The 6,565-nt window shown below is 37.5% G+C and overlaps 1 long non-coding RNA gene across 1 annotated transcript in view; it reads right to left on the minus strand.

Moving 5' to 3' along the window:
• Nucleotides 1-6,274, minus strand: part of LOC144305992 (uncharacterized) — a 58,838-nt gene extending 52,564 nt beyond the window's left edge. Inside the window, exon 1 of the long non-coding RNA XR_013373029.1 lies at nucleotides 6,222-6,274. This is a non-coding gene — a long non-coding RNA (uncharacterized LOC144305992). The remainder of the gene's footprint in view (nucleotides 1-6,221) is intronic.
• Nucleotides 6,275-6,565: the final 291 nt, after the last annotated feature.

Consider the following 6,565-nt stretch of genomic DNA (forward strand, 5'->3'; position numbering starts at 1 on the left):
GGTAGGTGCAGGGCAAAGTAGATGGAATTTTCTGTCACTACCTCAAAAGCTTATTCTAGGGGCACCTGGGTGGCTCAGTCGGTAAAGCATCTGCCTTCAGCTCAGATCATGATCCTGGGATCCTGGAATCGAGCCCTACATTGGGCTCCCTGCTCAGAGCGGGGTCTGCTTCTCCCTCTCTTCCCCACTCATGCTCTCTTGCTATCTCTGTCTCTCTCAAACAAATTTTTTTTTAAAAAAAGCTTGTTCTAATTCATCCCTCAAGTATTTTTGTTTTTCCCTCAAGCATTTTAAGTACTGTGAGGCACCAGGCAACATGCAAGATCAAAAATACATATGCCTAATCTTTGGCCTTATTGCTACCTCTCTCAGCTCTTACCAAAATTGTAATTTCATATTATTGATAAAGTTCTTTGTTTATTGGCAGGAATGGTCTGTTTTCATTCCTACTGTATTTCCTGTATCCAGCAAGGTACGTGAAATACAGTAGTGGTCAAGTCATACTTAGTTAATGAATGAGCAGATGAATGAATAAATAAACAAGAGGATAAATGATCAGCAATGAACTTGGGTCAGATGGACAATGTGTAAGATTGAGTGAGGGCCAATCAAACTACTTCCCATAGTTCCCACCTCCAGCTCTTTCCTGCAATGGTTTTCTACTTATTCCAAAAGTCATTCTATGTTCCCTATGGCTAAGTAATTAACTCTGGGGAGTAGTGACAATGTGTCAACCTTCTGAATCCCTCAGAATGCCTCAGAATACCTAGTGTAAGACTGGTCGGAGACCAGACATAGAGACCAAACATAGACCACCTGCTGTGTGATGAGTACAGTCAATCCAGCAGCCCTTGCATATGCACTCCCACCACTAGGCATGAACATTAAACTGAAATACCTGACTATGAGGGGGGATGAGGGTGTTCATGACATCCCTCTGACACTCTAAGCCCACTGACCTCACAAGGAAACCTTGAAAAGAGGAAAGATCTAAATTTAATTCTGCCACATTTATTGCAAAAGAATTCAAGAGGGACGCCCGGGTGGCTCAGCAATTGAGCGTCTACCTTCGGCTCAGGTCATGACCCCAGGGTCCTGGGATCGAGTCCCTCATCGGGCTCCCCGCATGGAGCCTGCTTCTCCCTCTGCCTGTGTCTCTGCTTCTCTCTCTGTGTCTCTCGTGTATAAGTAAATAAAAATCCTTAAAAAATAATATAAAGAATGCAAGATGGGAAGAATTCTCCTGAATTCATTAATTCATTCATCCATTTCTTCATTGACTCAAAAAATACCCGTTGGGTATCTATGACTATAATATGTCAAGCACTATATATGAGGTATAGGCAGGACTGGAGTCATGTGTATTTCAAATACGATAACAGAGCAGATGAGTAATGTTGTACTTAGAAGGATATCTATTAACAATAAAAGGATTCATCAAGAAGGAATCTTCTCCCATACTTACTTCCCCCTCCAAACAAAATTTATTTATTTATTTATTTATTTATTTACTTATTTACTTATTTATTCATTCATTCATATAGCAGCACGTCACCAACACATAAAGGTTCTAGAGAAAGGTCATCATTTATAATTCTTTTTCTGCTTTTTAAGATTGCCCAACAACAAGCAACTGCCACAAGTTGCATCTAACTTGGCGTACTTATCTGTGGAACAACCAACAGAATTTTTAAAAATCTATTGTCTTTTCTCCAATTATATGAGAGCAGTAAGTAATCATTGGAAGGATTTTTTTTTTCTGCTGTGATTGGCACTCATGAAGGCTTCATGAGCCAATAGCACAACCAGATGTTTCCCTTGCAGTAGGCAGGAATTAGCAGAGATATTTCTACTGTCTGTAATTTTCCAGGAAGCATTTGCTGAGTAACTACTATCGGTCAAACATTGTACTTGATGCTGGAGAAAAAAAAAATGTCCCCCTCTTTTTTAAGAGCTTCCTCTCCAAGACAAAGAATTGACAGGTAAGCAATTCTTGTGGAAGATAAAATAGATGTTAAGGATAAATTCCATATCGAAGCATCTACTCTGGTCTGAAATGTTCACTGAAATGGCCTTGAAATACAAGAAAGAACTTCTCAGGAGAAGAAAAGTTTGAACAGAGAGATTTCAAGCAGCAAAATTAGCATATGCAGAAGCCCAAAGTGTAACTGAAAACTTTGGGTATTACCAAATATGTGTGAGGAGTTAATAATGCTGGGAAGGAAAACTACAGTCAAACATGGAAGAGCTTCTTTTTCATTAAAACTAATTTGGGACTTATGTAAAGGCGCTGCATGCTGAACCTATAGCAATTTTCCTTTTGTTAAAAAAAAAAAAAAACCTTAAAATCCAACTCTCAAACAGTTACTATATCATAATGTTTCCATTTCTTTATGACTGTTCTAAAAGAAAGATACTAGGGTAAATTCCTTAGTTCCTCTCTAATAATTATTTTAAAAGCCAAAGTGATTCAAATTTTGAGAACACAAATGACATTATCTGTTGTCTTACCTCATATGAATCATATTACAGTTTAACTATTAGGGAAAAAATTCACTTGAGAGGACGTAATATTAAGTGTCTTTTATATATTTGCCGTTGGGGACTTAGATAGCTGTCATACTGAGTTTCAGCTGTAAGTTTTAACAAAACCTTCTGTTCTTCCATGTACTTAAAAATATAATGTATGTTTCTGAAGCAGACTAATAGAAACAAGCATGGATAACAACACGTTGCCTTTCTCTCCCAGACCCCTCAGTCAGAAGCTTCCTCTATTGAAAGGTTATCCCAACTCAATCATCATACTAGAAAACAATTAGTTTTAATTAAACTTTTTATATTTTTGCTCTGCAAAAGACACTTTTAAGTTAAGTAAAAGACAAGCCACACACTGTGACAAAATGTTTTCAAAACATATTATCTGATGGAATCTTGTCTCACATTTAGATCTTTCGACCATTTTGAGTTTATCTTTGTGTATGGTGAAAGAGAGTGTCTAGTTTCATTCTTCTGCATGTGGATGTCCAATTTTCCCAGCACCATTTATTGAAGAGGGGGAGGGCGGGGGGTGGGAGTGAATGGGTGACAGGCACTGGGGGTTATTCTGTATGTTAGTAAATTTAACACCAATAAAAAATAAATTAAAAAAAACATATTCTGATAAAGGACAATAATTCAAAACATACAAACAACCTTTAAAACTCAACAGTAAGAAAATGAACAACTTGATTTAAATGTAGGCAAAAAATCTGAATAGACGCCTCAACAAAGAAGATATATAGATGACAAACATATGAAAGGATGTTGAACATTATATGTCATTAATGTGAATGTGAATTCACATAACATTGAGATATCACTACACACTCATTAGAATGGCCCAAATCCAAAATATAGGCCACACCAAATGCTAAGGAAGATAGAGAGCCACAAGAACTCTCACATATGGCTGCTGGGAATGCAAAATGGTACAACCACTTTGGAAGAAAGTTTGGTAGTTTCTTAAAAAACTGAAATAGTCTTGCCATAAAATCCAGCAATCAAGTTCCTAGATATTTACCCAACTGTGGTGACACACAAAAATGTGCACAGGAATGATTGTAGCAGTTTTATCCATAATTACCTAAAACTGGAGGCAAAATGTACTTAGTAGGTGAATGGATGAACCAGATGTGCTACAGTCTTACAATGGAGTATTATCCAGCCATACAAAATATTAGCTATCAAGCCATAAAAAGACAGGGAGGAACCACAAATGCATATTGCCAAACAAATAAAGCCAGTCTGAAAGGCTACATGCTGTGTTATTCTAACCATATAATATTCTGGAAAAGGAAAGCTATAGAGACAGTAAAAAGGTTAATATTTGTCATGGGTTTTGGGAAGGTGAGGGATCAAAGGTGGGACATGGAATTTTTAACGGTGGTAAAACTATAGCGTGTGATACTCTAATGGTAGTACAGGATACAGGACATTGTACTTTGCTTAACTAATAATAATATATCAGTGTTGACTCATCAATTGAAACCTATGTACTACATTAATGCAAAATGTTAAAAATAGAGGAAACTCTAGGGCTGGGGTGATTATGGGAGTTCTCTGTGCTATCTGCTTAATTCTTCCATAAAGCTGAAACCATTACCAAAAAATAAAGTCTATTAATTTTTTTAAAGGTTATAGGAACTGAAATAATGATCTGATTAAGGAAAAAACACCTTTATCTCCAACACAACTCCAAGCAAACTCTTTAATATAAAGTAGAATTTGGCCTAAAAATAATTCTAACCAGCTCATGTGAGCCCACTTTAAAGACCTCCAACCCCCACACCATGACTGAGGACATAGCAAAGAAGAAAGTAGACTTTTGGACCCTTGGATCCATTGCCAGGTGTGAGTTCCACTCGCGTGCTGTTGACTGTGCATATTAGATCTCTATGACTGTGTAACAAAATACCATAAACTTAATGACTGAAAACTACTCACATTTGCTTATTGTAGTTTCTCTGGGTTGGAATCCAGGCTTGGCATAGGTGGGGCTTCTGCTCAGGTTCTTATAGGCTAGAATCAAGATGGCAGTTGGGCTGCATTTCATCCGAAGTCTTGACAGGGCAAGAATCTGCTTCCAAGTTCAATCGGTTTTCATGTGACTAAAGGCCTCGCTTGTTGCTGGCCCCTGGCTGGAGGCCACCTCAGGTCCTAGAAGGAGTTTAGCTTCCTAAACATGGCCATTTACTCCACGAAGCCATCCAGGAGAATGCAATCTGCTAAAAAAAGACTCACATAGCACACTATAATAATAGGAGTGATAATCCCTCAATTTGTTATACACTATTAGTTACAGACAAGTCACAGTTCCCACATACACTCAGTAAGGGGGATTAATTGCACAAAGGTGTGGGCACCTAGAAGCAGGGACTCACAAGAAGTCCCTAAGGTCTCTCTGTCACATGTACTAACTGAAGAACTGCAGGAAGATCAACCAAAACCAAAACACATTAGAATGTATGGCCTTGAAGAGAAACTTGAGATCCATGAAAGATAACATTTAGCCCATTGGCTAAAGTTTTTACTGAATGGATGGGATCTGTCCATATGTACTCTTGGGCTTTTTGGAAGCATAATGACTATGCAAAGTACGAAGATGTTTGCACTTCCAAGCTGAACCACAGGGGTGTTATTTTTATTCTTTTCACTGAAGGATAATAATAGCATAAAACATGAATGTATCACTTATTATGTGTCGGACACTCTGCTATGGTTCAATTAATCATGGTTTAAATAACATTTTTATCATCCCTATTATACAAAAATAAATGGAAGCACAGGGCGATATCAGGGCTAGTAAGTGACAAAGCCAAGATTCAAACCAGGGAGGCTACGGTGCCCTTTCATTCTATACGGATTATGTGAAATAGTGAAGTGAAGGCTGGGGGAAACTCTGAAAGGTCACAAAATTTGAAAAGAAACAAAAAGTTATCAGAAAATTATTGTTCTATTACATCTAAAGCCCACTCTCCCCAGTACAACTCTTTACCATCTGGTTCATGCACAGATTTTAATGAATGTTACCAGATCAAATTTTAGAGCGCTGTAGTCCATCTGCTATAACGGGGACTGTGGAAATATCACTCTTGCATTCTGCTAGTCAATAACCAAGACTTATTGTCCAATTCCTACCTCTAATCTACAAGTCATAATCATTGATGTCTCCATGACAACATAACTAATTTTATAAAGAGAGATATTGACGCGTATACAGATCTGTATGTAGCACATTTCTGATGTGCATTTACTAAATATGTGGGACTAGAAGGCCTTGTACTAGATGTAGATGTGATAGGGGAATAAAAATGAATATGGATTCTCTCCACCCTCAAAGAGTTTATAATCCAGTTGGAGAGGCAGGCTTATAACAAATATAATGAAAGACAGAATGAAATATGTGCTACTAATAGAGGAATAAACAAGATGGTACGGGAGCCCAGAGGAAGCAGGGATGGGTATTTCAGAATGAGTCAGATGTCAAACTTGCTCCCAATCCTTACCTGTGACCTTCTCTGTGATCTAAAAATGTCAACTTTTAAGAAATGTGTTGTCAACTTAAAGAACAAAGAAAAAATCACTAGAGTGGCCATAAAAAACCTTGGCAATCACTTGCTGGAGCCCATGAAGAAGGGCCTGACAGAGAACACTCTGGTTCTCTGGATTTGTTCGTGACTTACCTCAACAAAGATTCCTGGTACCAAGAGATTTCTTTCTTCATGTTGAAAACTGGTGAGAAAGGAGAAAAGACCAACATTTCAAGAGAAAAGGAAATTAGCCAGAATTCACAAAGCTTTCAATTTGATAATAAAAATCATAATAGGTTCAGATCTCTGGGATAAATTTTATGCTATGTTCCAACAATAAGATGACCACATTTATCTAAATTATAAGAAATAATTAATTTACAATTATTCTTTGTCCCTCAAAAATGCAGCAGGCATTTAGACAAATGCTTGATGTGTATAAGAAACACCTGGAGATTTTGTTACAAAGCAGATCTGGGGTTGAGAGGATTTGAATC

The sequence above is a fragment of the Canis aureus genome, chromosome 36 (genome assembly GCF_053574225.1).
Source record: "Canis aureus isolate CA01 chromosome 36, VMU_Caureus_v.1.0, whole genome shotgun sequence".
In the NCBI taxonomy this organism is placed as follows: Eukaryota; Metazoa; Chordata; class Mammalia; order Carnivora; family Canidae; genus Canis; species Canis aureus.